This window comes from Vicia villosa, linkage group LG3, assembly GCF_029867415.1.
Source record: "Vicia villosa cultivar HV-30 ecotype Madison, WI linkage group LG3, Vvil1.0, whole genome shotgun sequence".
NCBI lineage: Eukaryota > Viridiplantae > Streptophyta > Magnoliopsida > Fabales > Fabaceae > Vicia > Vicia villosa.
In genome coordinates this window covers 79,289,782-79,306,299 of record NC_081182.1, presented here as the reverse complement: position 1 = coordinate 79,306,299, position 16,518 = coordinate 79,289,782, and positions in this window count along the sequence as shown.

The window sequence follows — 16,518 nt, the reverse complement described above, 5'->3', positions numbered from 1 at the left end:
TTATTTCGGAGATGCATCTCCGAAATCAATATTTTATATTAAAAAAAACACGTTTTCGGAAGTTCATTTCCGAAAACACCTTTTTTAAGAAAAAACGTACAGTTTCGGAAATGAACTTCCGAAACAAGGGGTATTGTGGTAAATTCACCAGGGGTTGGCAAGAAGGTTAGGAGGTGGGTGAAGAAAAATTCTAAATTAATAGTAATGTGACAACTTGATTTACTTCTTAGAAAGAAAGACTTATTAATAAACCGAGTAGAGTTACCATGGTTAATGCATCTATTTCTTCACTTGCCTCTTACAACATGCAAATTTAGAGGTTCCCATAATATGTTTGTAATTGTGATACTTTAGATAGAACAACAACGAGATTTTTTTATGGCAAACATGCCCACTTAATTTTAATCTATTTTTAGTCAAAACAATATTTTAACATTTTTACTATTTTTTATATTATATAAAATATTCATGATTTTATTATTTTAATTATTATAAGTATATTTTCAAATGAGTACTCATTTTTCATATTAAGCCATATATCTGGGTTAACTTTTGGTAGGAAGTTAATGCGTGATATAATTTTTTTAACTCGGACAACTATTTATCTGAGTAGGAAACTACTCAATTATTAATATGCACCTCTAATAAACTATTTATAAATAATTTAATTGAAATATATTGATATTATAAAATAATTTTATATTATTAATTAATTATAAATAAGAGAAGTTTAATTTTTATTTTAATCATTTATAAAATAAAATAAATGAATAATAGTAATAAATTGACCTGGTAAAACTTTTACATTGACCTGCATAATAATAATTATTTCATTTGTAAATCAGATTATTAAATAACTCTTTAGTTCCAATTATTTTAACAATAGGTTTAGTAGACATAATATTAGATTTAAGAAACATAACAATAAAGCGATCAATATATGATCTAAATCTATCGTCTATATTATTTATTATAAATTATAAAAAACTTCTTTATGAATCAGATTTGAAACTATATTAGATACTTTACTCATCAATATTCTTATTTAAATCTACAAATTCTAAAGTTTCCTACACATAAAAAAATAACTATATACCCTCTCTTATGACATACTATCTCCTTATTAATTAAACATATTCAATAATATGATATTTAATTATCTGTAGTATTTTAATCTTTTATTTATGAATTTTTGGTCTTACAAACATTTAATTTCTATCGAAATCTATCTAACATAACATGTGTATGTATAAAATACCAATTGATAGGATCATATATGTTTTTCAAGGCACTTCATTTGGATTGTATTTTCCAAAAGATAATGGGCCGAAGCCCAAAGTCATTTAAATTCAGGAAACGATAGTTGGAATATTAGATATTTAAGTTAGGGGTGGTTTAGATATTTAAGTTAGGGGTGGTTTTTCGCATTTTTATTGGTGAAGAACCACCCCTATAAAATTCAAAATATCTTTGATGCACACTACTATAAATAATGTATTTTATAATAAAATTTTCATCTCAAACAATAAATAACTGATGTATAATTTTTACACACGCCACAATTTAATTACTTTTTTGTAAAAATATCATGTATTTCCTTGGTTGAAATAGATGACCGAGGAAAAAACTAATTCAAAGGACATGCTTTAGATCCCAGCAACTGTAATTTATGTTTTTATTTTTTTTGAAGTGACACTTTTCTCTTTATTTAAAAATTAAATGATATATTCCTTCGTTTACACTACTAAAAGAGGGGTTTGATACACATATTTAGCTATAAAAGCATTCCTTCATTAAGTTTTGGCCTAAACCTATATAAACTCGCTTCAAACTCGTAAACATCATTCTTTGAGAATGATTGGAAGATAGAAAAATATGTAAGTTTTCTTAATTAGTTAAAAAAATCTTTCAAGGTTATGTGTTGTTGTTCTTCCATACACGCAGTGGAGAAACTAATTTTATCAATCTTAAACAAAATATTTTCTACTCTTGCAATCTATCTCACATAATGGTGGTGGTAATGTTGTTTCCACCTCTTGCAAGACCATTGTTATATTTTGGAATAACTTTCCAATGTTGTTAGCCAAAGGAAATATTCTATAATTTATTGCTTTCCTCGACTAACAACATTGAAAAATTTATTCTTAATCATACTTGTTACATATATAGTAATATTAAGCATTTTTCTTTACACTTGCTTTCCTTTTGTAACTGTGTTAGTTAACACTTTATGTTATAGTTCAGTTAGATTGTGATTAGCTGTTAAATCAAACGGTATCTGTTAACCTATGTGTGTTAAGATAGTATAAAACCCGCACTGTTGTATATTCATGCCAAGCTTAATATACCTTTTTTCTTCCTTTCACTCTTGAGCTTTTCTCTCATAGCTAACTGCTCTACCAGATGATGATGATGATTTGTGAAATTCATCTTCAACATGGTATCGTTCGCTCTTTCCGATCCTTCGTGTTTCCCAAACTTTGCATCTAGATTCGATCTCCTTCATCTCTGCATGCACGATTGAACTTTCTGCCATCCGAGATCGCGAAGCTCATCAATGGAGTTCATAGCAAATGAAGCATATGTGGTCAAATATCTAGTGCAATCGCAAGAAATCGCTACAATGATTGCATCGTCTAAACCCAACAACTCCTTCGGTCCGAAACTCTCGATTAAGCTTCAAGAAAACAACTATTTGTTATGGAATCAACAGGTTAAATGAGTGATTCTTATTCAAAAGATGCACAAGATGGTGGTGAATCCACAAATTCCTCGAAAATCCAATTTGATCAAGACCTTCTCACAAGTACGATCTCTGATGAATATGAATCTTGGCTTGTCCAAGATCAAGCTATTTTCACCGAGATAGATTGTAAGAGCAGAAAAAATTTGGTGTAAGATTGGTGTTCTTGCATAATCTTTTATATTTAAATTGGAAATTTATTTTATTTATCTAACTTTATTTATATCAGAAAAAAATAGATGCGAAAGCCATTGAGAAAATACTACATGCAAAAACCATTGAACTTGAAAAATAATATGTATGCAACAATAATCCATCATTTGTTCTTCTTTAAAATTGACAGTGATGGCGATGAATCAAATTTAAAATTTGTCATAAATTTGTATTTATAGATTGAAACGAAAACAATGTAAAATAAGAAACTTTCTGTTTTAATATATACACACACACACACACACGTATATATATATATATATATATATATATATATATATATATATATATATATATATATATATATCAAATGACACAAGCATATCCGAATAACAAAATTGACCATTGGATTGAAAACTATTATCATATAGATCATAATTATTAAATTTATCATAAATAAAACATTATTTGATATGTTAAAGAGAAGGATCAAAATTAACGATTTTGTTGAAATTTTGTAAGACGTTAGTTTTTATGCATTTTGTTAACATATCAAAATGATTTTCAATTGTTGTTAAATTTAAAAGACATGATCTATATGATGATATCTTTCAATCCAACTGGGGAATTTGTTATATGGATATACGGTAAAGAGTTATCGAAGTGTCATGTTACTAAGTTTGATATCTGAATGTCATGTGATCCTAACCTATATAAACATATACCAAGAGGTAAAGTAACGTGTTTAAAATAATACAAATATGTAGTTGCTAGGAATCCAACCCAAGTTGCTAATAGGATGAAGGGAAAAATGTCGACTTTCCTTGACAACCTTTGTTACGTCGCCAGAAAACAGAGGTTATAACCCATTCCCAACCGAGATAAATTATGTCATTCGTAGTAGTGGCAGTCTGAAAAACTTTTGGACGCCATTAATACACACCCAATCACTTTTTGAGTGAGTTAACCCCATTTTGCCAAATGATTGATGGAAGAGTAGGTTCGGAAATTAAATTCCAAACTAACCCTTGGACACATTTTAAAGTCATGATAATGTGTTTATTTCACAACTCACTAGAGAATCTGAATGTTAAGTTTCAGACTAACCATCAAGATTGTAAGTTTCTCTCATAGGAAGTAAGTTTGTTATAAATTTGACATATTTTAATAAATCTTATAGTTTAAGCCATTTATACAAAATATATGTAATTGTAAAAGTAGTGAGGTGTCTAAGGGCCTCTTGGAAAAACATCAGGAACTAAAGTAGCAAGTTCGGTAGGTTGAACTTCTAGGATAGTAGCAGAGTACACTTGCCTCCAAAAAAAAATGATGCCAGAGACACATGAACTCTAAAAGGCGATGCTTCTACATCAAATGAGGTGGCACCAATAGTTGGACGCGAGGGTCTAGCGTTTCCCCTCCAAACAGAAGCCTGTGTGGTCACTCTACCATGTCTTAAGTGAAATTTTAGACTCAGACACGCGATGTCTTACAGGATGTCACGACATCATTATCTGAATGTTTCCACACAAATGAACAAAGAGTAAGCAGAAAACAACACAGGAAAATTGTTAACCCAGTTCGGTGCAAACACACCTACATCTGGGGGCTACCAAGCCAGGGAGGAAGTCCACTATAAGCAATATTAATTCAAGGTAATACAACTCAATATTACGCCTTTCACTTAATATCTACCCAATGCAACTTCAATCTAAACAGCTAGACCAGAGCTCCTACTCACTCCCCCTCAATCACAGCAGTGATGAAAAACTAACAAACGAAAAGTAAAAGAAGACACTCTTCAAAACACACCTTGATCTTGCTTAAAAGCTTTGATCAAGAACAATAGTACTCTTGCTTAAAAGCTTTGAGTACTTTTTACAACTCAAAACAAAAACGCCTAGACCAAGACAATCATCATGATGATTGTTTGGCTTACAAGAAATCTAGTACACAGACGAACAACACAACACACTTCTGGACGGCAAACCCTAAAAAACACATATCCAGCAGCTTCTTCATTTGATATATAAAACCTTGCAGCAGCTGGGCCTTGGATCCAATAATAATTTTAAACCTAATTAAAACCATCTCCATAAGGCAAAGATCCATCGCATACCGTTGTTCTGAAACAAAACAATATCCAAAGTTTCCAAAAGAGGCGCGCAAAGACTTAACAGATCAAATAACCATAACGCGAACATAGTAAAACACAGCAGCTTCGGATGTCATGACATCGGTCTTGACATCAGTAAAAACCTGCACAAGAAAAACTTCAAAACAAAGCATGTCATGACACCGGTCTTGACATGATAAAGACACTATTTGTTTTACCAAAAAATACAGCCAATCAAAAACATCTACAAACTCCCCCTTTGGCGAATTTTTGGCTAAAACAATAATAGATGATACCATCAGAGATCAGAGTACACGCAGCAGCCACTAGAAACAAGGATCCAAAAACAGAATAAATTCTGTTAGCCAACAACATCTTGCTCATAGTACAAACAAGGACCCAAACAGAATAACAGCAACCAAATCAACAACCAAATCATCATCATCTATCATTTCTCCCCCTTTCTAGCCACAAAAGAAGCCAAACAACAGGTGAAGATTTACACTTTAGAATCATTATCCTTACTCATCTCCACATCATTGAAGCTACTAGTCCGAGCATCAGCATCCTCACCCTCCTCAGCCATCACAACCAACAGAATGATCATTACCACCATCAGCAGAGTATCCTTGACAGTCAAGAAAGAAATAGTGCTGATCCCACACCCAATTAATTGCTATAATCCTTCACAAAGACAAATTCCTAGTTTGCTTCTTAGATTTTCAAATTGATTTGCATCCAAGGCTTTCGTGAAAATATCAGCTAGTTGAAGGTTTGTAGCAACATGTTCCAAGACAATAGTTTTATTTTCAACAAGATCTCTAATGTAATGATGTCTAATATCAATGTGCTTGGTCCTGCTATGCTGAATAGGATTCTTTGAAATGTTAATGGCACTTAAATTGTCACAATATAATGTCATGACATCTTGTGTGACATTGTATTCTGATAACATCTGTTTCATCCAAACCAGCTGAGAGCAACTACTTCCTGCTGCAATGTATTCTGCCTCTGCAGTGGACAGAGATACACAGTTTTGTTTCTTGCTGAACCATGAGATAAGATTATTACCCAAGAAGAAACAACCTCCTGAAGTACTTTTTCTGTCATCAGCACTTCCTGCCCAGTCTGCATCATAATATCCCGTGAGAATGGGTTCACACCCATGAGAGTAGAGCATTCCATATTCACAAGTACCATTCACATATTTCAGGATCCTCTTGACTTGATTGATATGGCTGGTTTTGGGTTCTGCTTGATACCTGGCACATACCCCAACAGCAAAGGCAATATCAGGTCTGCTGGCTGTAAGATACAGCAGACTTCCTATCATGCTTCTGTATAAACTTTGATCAACACTGGTTCCCTTTTCATCTTTGGTCAGCTTCAAATGGGTAGGTGCTGGTGTCCTTTTGTGAGAAGCATTTTCCATTCCAAACTTTTTAACAATGTTTCTAGCATACTTGCTCTGAGAGAGAAAGATTGAGTCTTCCATCTGTTTGACTTGCAGCCCAAGAAAATAGGTTAATTCTCCAACTAGACTCATTTCAAATTCAGATTGCATCTGATCAACAAAATGTCTAGTCATCTTGTCTGACATCCCACCAAATACAATATCATCCACATAGATTTGAGCTATCAGAATCTTCCCTCCTTCATCTTTAACAAAAAGAGTTTTATCTATCCCTCCTTTCCTGTATCCATTGCTAGTAAGAAACTCAGTTAGTCTCTCATACCAAGCTCTAGGGGCTTGTTTCAGACCGTAAAGAGCTTTTCTTAATTTGTATACATGATCCGGGTGGTTTGGATCTGCAAAACCTTTAGGTTGTTCTACATAGACTTCCTCATTCAAATATCCATTCAAGAAGGCGCTCTTCACATCCATTTGGTATAGTTTGAATTTCAGAATACAAGCAATTCCTAACAATAGCCTAATTGACTCAAGTCTGGCAACAGGGGCAAAGGTTTCATCAAAGTCAATTCCTTCAACTTGGGTGTATCCTTGAGCAACTAGCCTTGCTTTGTTTCTGATAACAGTTCCCTGTTCATCTGACTTGTTCTTGTAAACCCATTTAGTTCCAATGACATTAGTACCTTTAGGTCTTGGTACCAGCTCCCATACTTCATTTCTTTCAAACTGGCCTAGTTCCTCCTGCATGGCATTAATCCAGAACTCATCTGTTAATGCCTCCTTGACATTTTTAGGTTCAATCTTTGATACAAAACAAGAGTTTGAGACAACTTCTCTTGACCTTGTAGTAACTCCACTGTTGAGATCTCCTATAATAAGTTCTTTAGGATGATCTTTCTGAAGTCTTATAGAAGGACTCTTGTTAGGGGGTTCAGTCTCAGCTTCTGTGATAGTGGGACTGCAATCATCTTCTCTTGTAGACCCTTCTGCTGTAAGATCCCAGAATGTTCCGACATCTTCTGTGACATCTGCTTGATTGTGAACATCATCAACCACAACATTTATGGATTCCATTATTGTTTTGGTTCTTGAGTTGAATACTCTATAGGCTCTGCTGTTTGTAGAGTAGCCCAGAAAGATTCCTTCATCACTCTTGGGATCCATCTTCCTCCTGTGATCTCTATCAGCAAGAATGTAACACTTACTACCAAACACATGGAAGTATTTGACAGTGGGTTTTCTTCCCTTCCAGATCTCATATAGGGTGGTAGAGGTTCCTTTTCTTAAGGTGACTCTATTATGGACATAACAAGCAGTATTCATGGCTTCAGCCCAGAAGTAGATAGGAAGATTCTTAGCATGAATCATAGCTCTTGCTGATTCTTGAATAGTTCTATTCTTTCGTTCAACAACCCCATTTTGCTGTGGAGTAATGGGGGAAGAGAATTCATGATGTATTCCTTCAGAGGAGCAGAATTCAGCAAACTTTTGATTCTCAAATTCCTTTCCATGATCACTTCTGATTCTCACAACACCATTTTCTTTTTCTCTTTGAATTCTTTGACATAGGTCCTTGAAAACATCAAACACATCTGACTTCTCTCTGATGAAGTTTACCCAGGTGTACCTGGAGTAGTCATCCACAACCACATAAGCATATTTCTTTCCTCCAAGACTTTCTATTTGCATTGGTCCCATCAAGTCCATATGTAGAAGTTCAAGAACTCTGGATGTAGTCAGATGTGTTACCTTTGGATGTGACATCCTGGTTTGTTTACCTACCTGACATTCACCACATATTTTTCCTTCATCAATTTGTAGCTTAGGAATTCCTCTTACAGCTTCCAGAGAAATAATTCTTTTCATACCTCTTAGATGAAGGTGACCAAGTTTTTGGTGCCACAGCTTAGCTTCTTCTTCTTTAGAACAAACAGTAGAGTAGCTGGATTCATGAGACACCCACAAGTAGCAGTTATCTTTGGATCTGACACCCCTCATTACTACTTCCTTTTCTTTATTTGTAACCACACACTCAGCTTTGGTGAAGTTGACTTGGTATCCTTGGTCACATAGTTGACTGATGCTTATGAGGTTAGCTGTCAGGCCCTTGACCAACAAAACACCTTCTAAATTTGGCACTCCTGAACAGTCTAATTTCCCAACTCCTTTGATTTCTCCTTTAGCTCCATCACCAAAGGTTACATAGCTAGTGGAATGACTCTTGATATCAACAAGCAGATTCTTGAGTCCAGTCATGTGTCTGGAACATCCACTATCAAAATACCAGTCTTCTTTGGCTGAAACTCTAAGAGATGTATGGGCTATTAAGGCCATATTTTTAGGTTTCCATTGTTGCTTCTGGATGGGCATGATCTGCTTAGGTTTGTAAGAAGGAGCTTGATCTGGATATCCATGTAGTCTGAAGCAAAAAGGCTTAATGTGCCCAAATCTTCCACAGTAATGACATCTCCATCTTTGAAACTTTCTCTTCATTTCACCTTTCTCGTGATGTTGAGTCACATGTTTTGACATCGGCTTCAACATCTCAGCTTCAGGTTTAGTTCTGCTACTATCTTGGACATATTTCTTTGCACCAACAAAACCTATACCAGACATATCTCTTGAACTTTTTCCAACCTGCAAGATCTCCTCCAACATATCCGTGCCACTGTTCAACATTTTTACTGATTTTGACATCTGATCAAGTTTGGATTGTAACAGGATAGTTTCACCATTCAGTTCAGATATAGTTTCATTAAGCTCTTTGTTATCAGCCTCCAACTGCGCTATGTATTTCTTCTGCTTTTCACCTTGTTGACACACTTCTGCACATTTGATACACAGCTTTCTGTAGGAACCTGCCAGTTCTTCAAAGGTTAGCTCGTCTTTCCTAGAATCTTCATTAGAATTGCAAATTCCAGTAAGGGCTGTGACATGTTTGGCTGATTCTTCTTCAAAATCACTCTCTGAATCTTCATCCGACCAGGAGACTGACAATCCTTTCTTTTGTTTCTTGAGATAGGTAGGGCATTCAGCTCTAATATGTCCATACCCTTCACATCCATGACATTGAATCCCTTTGTTGTGGTTGTACTTTTCTTCTGGTTTAACTCCTCTGCCAGAGTCATAGGATCTACTGATGTCAGATGAGATGTTCTTGACATTAGGTCTTGGCTTCTGATCCATTCTTCTTATAATTTTGTTGAATTGTTTGCCAAGCATAGCTATAGATTCAGATAGATTCTCTTCTCTACTTTCCTCAACTTCCTCTTGAGAGTTGGTCACAAAGGCTATGCTCTTGTTCTTCTTTTCATAATTTTCACTGATTCCCATCTCAAAGGTTTGAAGAGATCCAATTAACTCTTCTACCTTCATTTTGCTGATGTCCTGTGCCTCTTCTATAGCTGTAACTTTCATATCAAATCTCTTAGGTAGGGATCTAAGAATTTTCCTCACCAACTTTTCATCAGACATTTTTTCTCCCAAAGCTCCTGAGGTATTAGCAATATCGAGTAAATTCATATGAAAATCCTTAATACTTTCATCATCCCTCATCCTTAGATTTTCAAATTTTGTAGTTAGCAGTTGAAGTCTTGACATCTTCACTTTGGAGGTGCCCTCATGAGTAGTCTTTAGGATATCCCAGACATCTTTGGCTAGTTCACACTGGTGCACCAGTCTGAATATATTTTTGTCAATTCCATTGAATAAAGCATTTAGAGCTTTAGAGTTGCCAAGCGCCAATGCCTCTTCATCTTTGTCCCACTCTTCCTCTGGTTTAAGAGTTTTGTTGCCATCTTTATTAGTAATAACAGGATGTTCCCATCCTTTGTTCACAGCTCTCCATGCTTTGCTATTCACAGATTTCAGAAAAGCCACCATGAGAGGTTTCCAATAATCATAATTAGAACCATCCAGAATGGGTGGTCTCATTATAAATCCACCACCTTCTTTGTCCATCGAACCAGAAAATACCTTCCCTAGATCTCACCCAGTGAAAACAGGCAGGGTGCCTGCTCTGATGCCAATTGAAATTCTGGACTCAGACACGCGATGTCTTACAGGATGTCACGACATCATTATCTGAATGTTTCCACACAAATGAACAAAGAGTAAGCAGAAAACAACACAGGAAAATTGTTAACCCAGTTCGGTGCAAACACACCTACATCTGGGGGCTACCAAGCCAGGGAGGAAGTCCACTATAAGCAATATTAATTCAAGGTAATACAACTCAATATTACGCCTTTCACTTAATATCTACCCAATGCAACTTCAATCTAAACAGCTAGACCAGAGCTCCTACTCACTCCCCCTCAATCACAGCAGTGATGAAAAACTAACAAACGAAAAGTAAAAGAAGACACTCTTCAAAACACACCTTGATCTTGCTTAAAAGCTTTGATCAAGAACAATAGTACTCTTGCTTAAAAGCTTTGAGTACTTTTTACAACTCAAAACAAAAACGCCTAGACCAAGACAATCATCATGATGATTGTTTGGCTTACAAGAAATCTAGTACACAGACGAACAACACAACACACTTCTGGACGACAAACCCTAAAAAACACATATCCAGCAGCTTCTTCATTTGATATATAAAACCTTGCAGCAGCTGGGCCTTGGATCCAATAATAATTTTAAACCTAATTAAAACCATCTCCATAAGGCAAAGATCCATCGCATACCGTTGTTCTGAAACAAAACAATATCCAAAGTTTCCAAAAGAGGCGCGCAAAGACTTAACAGATCAAATAACCATAACGCGAACATAGTAAAACACAGCAGCTTCGGATGTCATGACATCGGTCTTGACATCAGTAAAAACCTGCACAAGAAAAACTTCAAAACAAAGCATGTCATGACACCGGTCTTGACATGATAAAGACACTATTTGTTTTACCAAAAAATACAGCCAATCAAAAACATCTACATTAAGCTTTATTGGTTGTCAGACATTTTACCTTTAATTAAACAACATAAATCATATCATCATCAAAAAGGTCAAGCTCAAGGGACTAAACAAGAAAAAATCAAACGAATTATACATATCAGAAAAATCCAAAAGTTAACTTTTGTACCTGGCGAAATCAGAAAATATAGAATTGGTTGCATTTTGGGTGTGTTTGAAGTTTAACTTCCGAATTTTAATAGAATTATTGGTTTTTCACCGTGGTGGGTGAGCACCACTAAGGGTAACAAGAGCAATCTCCCTCTAGTTATGCCTTCCAACTTGTAATACGGTGAACTGACTTTATTGAAATGTGCGGATAGCAAGAGTCGCCACCGACTTTTATTTTATCCAAATATCAAAAAGGCTAAAAGAACAGAAAAAAACCTTTTAAAGAAATTTTGAGTTCGGGGGGTAATTATGCAAAGGGAAGGTGTAAGGCACCCTTTGCATCCATGGTTTTCCATGGGCTCTTAATTGCTTTGCTCTTTTGAAGAAATATGAAGAAAACAAGGACTTTAGCTCGTAAATGAGCGTAGCCTTGATAATGTTTTAAGAAAATGGAGTTGAAAAATAGATTTTAGCCAGAGCAAGGCAATTAGGGGAAATTACCTTAATTTTTGCAGAAGTGTTCTTTTAGCCTTCCAGGGCTATCCCTGCCATAGGAGGGCAAGGAAGTCCTTTGATTTGGAGGTTGAAGGGTCATCGAGAGTTCGTTCGCCATAATAATTTCCCTTGCCATATAGAGGCATGTAGTCTAAGGGAAGGACCAGAATAGCCTTTCGTTTAGGCAGCCAGAGGACACCTCAGCCTTTTGTAGGCAACTTCCGAGGGACGAGATCATTTTAGTGTATCAAAGGCAGCATCATTAGGGATCTATGATCTTTGCATTATTCGAGGCAACATGGCTGAGGTATCCTCTTATTCGAGGGACATGGCTATTCTGCAAAAAACACAAGGCAACAAGGCAACATGCAACAAGAGGGGTTACCAAAAAGTGTGCGTGGGTGCAACAATCATGTGATTCAATTCGAAATATATTATCTTATAATTAAATGACTCTAATTCAGTTCAAGGTTGCACTCCCTAAATTACTAACCATGGCAGAAAATACAAAAACAATCTTAAGTACCTTTGAGGCCAAACAATACAAACCAGGAACAAATACATAAGAATATGGGGAAGGGAAAAAGAAACCAGCGGGTTTGACATAAGTAATAATCAAACAGAAAAATAAAAGAGGTTAGAGTTTTAGGGTTACTGTTTGTTTGAGGTCTGGCGGTTGGCAAACCCTGAAAAGGTAGGAAAAATAGACACCAAAGAGGGGTGAGTGCATTATCATTTCAAATGAAAACTAGGGTTAATCATAATTTGAAAAACAAAATAAAATGAAATAAAATAAATATTTAAGATAGAAATAACACTTAACTTTTGATTTGATCTGATATGGTTTGTAGTCGGAGGTAGCCTCGGGGTCAACCCTGAAAAAATGGAAAAAGAGGTAAAGCGCGTGAGTGTAGAATAGTTCGTTGACCTTTGAGGGTTTAACCCTAATGATAATTTTATAAGCCGAATAATTATTTAAAGGAAAATAAAGGAAAATAAAAGTCGGGACTTAGCATCGTAAAAAGGATGACGCGTAGTCGGAAGTCATCTGATAACTACCCTGAAAAAGGAATGCACAAAAATATTTTTTAGTGTATGGCAAATTCTTGCAAATATTAAATCGGGTGAAAATTGAATTGAATAATCAATCGGTTTTAATTAATTATTGGTCTTCTACCTAATTAATTAAATTGATTAAAAATAAAATATGGGTCTTTAAAAGGTCAAAATATATTTTAATTGATTAATCATAATTAATTTATGAATTAAAACAATTTAAATACATTTCAGAGTATTTTAAACATATAAAATAAAATCGAGAAATCGATGATAAAAATATAAAAAGAAAAATGCTAAGATAAAAAAAGTTTTTATGGTTTTTAAAAAAAAACAATTTTTATGTAATATATCATGTATATTATAAATAAATTAAATAAATAAAATAAAGATTATGTAATTAAAAATAAAAAAATTAGAAAACTTATCTAATAATCCAGTGCAGCGCGCGTGTGAGGCACCATGATGGACTGGCAGGGTGATGTTCGTTGGATTGATTGAAGGGCAAATCATGTGGATGAGATGAGACAGGCACACCATAAGAGCATACGTGAGGCGCGTAAGATCTGATTGGATTTTAAATCCCCACTCGCGCGTAAACGACCCAATGAGAGGGTGCCACGCCATCATCTTATTCCTCTCTCCGTCGTCTTAGGCTCTGTGCATATCTTTACCGACGGACAGCGTCGTGACAACATATGGGCCACCTGCGAATACCATCATATGCAAACAAAAAATTTTCGCGACCCCATGATAGTGATCCTCTGGGTCTCACGAGTTCATTGGTACCTGTAACTAACCTTAATTTTATCTAATATGAAAATCCCCAATCTGAAGCTCTAAAAACCCTACAATGGCGTTAGGCTCATGTGTACACAGAAACGAAATTATGATTCCAGAAACGATCAGCACACCATAACAAACATATATATGCACTTGAATTTTAGTATGGATGCATGAATTAATGTAATCGAAGCAAATTAGAATTCGACAAACCTTGACTTGTATGGAGTCCTCCTTGATGATTTAGGACCTGGTAAGGGTTGATTTCGCTTCAGGGATGTTCAAGGGAGGTGTTTGAATGATTGGATCCCCTTGAATTGCTCTGTCACTGAAAATTGGACTTAGGATTTTCTTCAATTTTTCAATTCGGTTTAGGGTTCTTCAAGGCAGAAATTTTTGTACCCTTTGCATCTGTGAGTGTTAGGTACTTATAATGGATGAATTAGGGTTACAGAAATTGAATCCAATCTTCTTGGATCTTTGGTTTGTATTTTGAGAAAATTTGATTGGAAATAAGTTTTAAAAACTTCTAAATTTGGCCAAAAGTGATCCAATATTTTCCAATTTTATTTTGCACGAAAATATGATGATTACGGGACATAATTGTGATTGGATTTAATTGGAGTTGGGTGCAAAACAAATTCTTTTTCAAATCGTTGATTTTACTTAATTTTATTGATTTTTAAATGAATAAAAATCCTTATAAAATTAATAAAAATCAAATAATTTCGTGGCCAATAGTATGTGGGCTCTCAATATCATAAAGAAGGATATTGGGTCTTAAAAACATGGGCCTCTTTGTAAAAAAAATCAATTTGAATCTTTTTTCTTCACACTTTTCCCTCCAAAATGGTCCAACTTTGACAAGGTCTATCTCCCTCAATTTTTGAGGTATGAAGGAGTTCTATGTCTTTTTAGAAACCTTGAAGAGTCCTCTAACCAGTGTTTTTTGTCTCACATCAAAATAATTTTCCATGCTCCTTAATGTCTTGGTCCATATCTCCCAAATGAAGCATTTTTAGCTTTGGCTTGTGAGACACAAAATTGTAGAGAATCAAATTTCCTTCAAAATTAACTTTGGGTGGAAAATTTCTGATGTTCCATGTGAGAGTTATGACTGGTCAAAGTTCAATTGACTTTCTCCTATACAAACCCTAATTTAGAAACTTTTTGAATTGTTGATTTTTGATCTTTCCTTGATGAACCATGATAAATTATTGATCAAATGGTGAATGATACTTTAATATGAGGATCTTGACAAAAAATCAGGAGTTTTGACTGTACTTTGATCACAATTGACTTTTAAGTCAACCTAGTCGACTATTGACCTCCTGAACATCTGAGTGACCAATCCTTTGACCTGAGACCTAAGACTTGTCATGGAGGTAATGTAAGACATTATAGGCCATATGGAGTGCCCTGGAGCCATGGATTCAGTGATTTTCCTTTAGAACAACAAAACCCTAATTTCTAAGCATTGTTTAGGAGAGTGTGTCTTGGAACTTTGTATCTTGATTTGAATTTGAACAAGAGAAATAGTATGGGCAAATTTTGGGGTATGACACAACTTCACAGTTCGACTTTAAAACTGCTTCCCAATTTTATTCTCTTAACACTTTATTTGATTAATGCATATATAGAAAACAAAATGTTTTTTTAACTAAATAATTTATCCATTTTTCTATATAAATCCCTTATATTTAAAATTAATTTTAAATAATTACACATATTTTGGATAGTAAAACACAATTATTTTTTGGTGCCTAAATGATGTAATTGTAAATTTGTAAGGAATTTTGAATTTAAAAATTTTCAAATCATTAAGTTGAAATTCTGTTAATTTTAAATTCTTTTGTTTAGTAAATCAAATATTAAAATTATTTATTATTAAATTTTTTGGTTCAATTTTATCAATTTCAAAAATTGCAAGTCAAATTTAAAGTATAGAAAATAGGGTCTAATTTGCAAAATTTGTTAATATAAAAAGATCTAATTATAAATTTTGAAACTTGTTAAGGATTATATATTAGTTGAATTTTTATTTTTATCTTTAGGTGTCTTTTGAAATTGTTTAAATTTGATTTTGGACAAAATATTTCATAAATTTTCATCAATTTAACATTTTTTTTTAAAATCCAAACAATCAATTTGGTCAAATTAATTTAAATTTCTTTAAAAAATTACTATTTGTCATTAAAGTATTTCATCCAAACACAATATTACTACACATTGACCTTCAGACTCTATGCATAATATTTAATGTCTCTGGTGCGAGGAAGCCAAAAGTGTCATATACAAATGGTATAAAAGTTTGTTGATTTTTCGAACACATTTTCTCATGTTTTGCCATTTTACTTGAAGCGACTTTGAAGATTTTTTGTGTTACAGTAAAACCTCTAGTCCTTAGTCCCACAAGTGGAGAAACTCTGGTCAAGTCCATGCATGCATGTTTTCCCCTATCCACCTGTATACTAGAATATCTTCTGGCCTAAGTGCCGATCTCCCATCTTGTGGATCACTCAAAAAATTCATAGGCGTCTCTTTATTGATAGATAGTCTCGCCCACCGAAATACATTAAAAATGACATACTTAACAAAGTCATGTTAATATTTGAATCTTGGAAGCTCCCTACAATGATTTGCATTGCGCAAATGTATCTAAGTTTGCCTTGGGACAAACAGAGCATACCTCATCAACA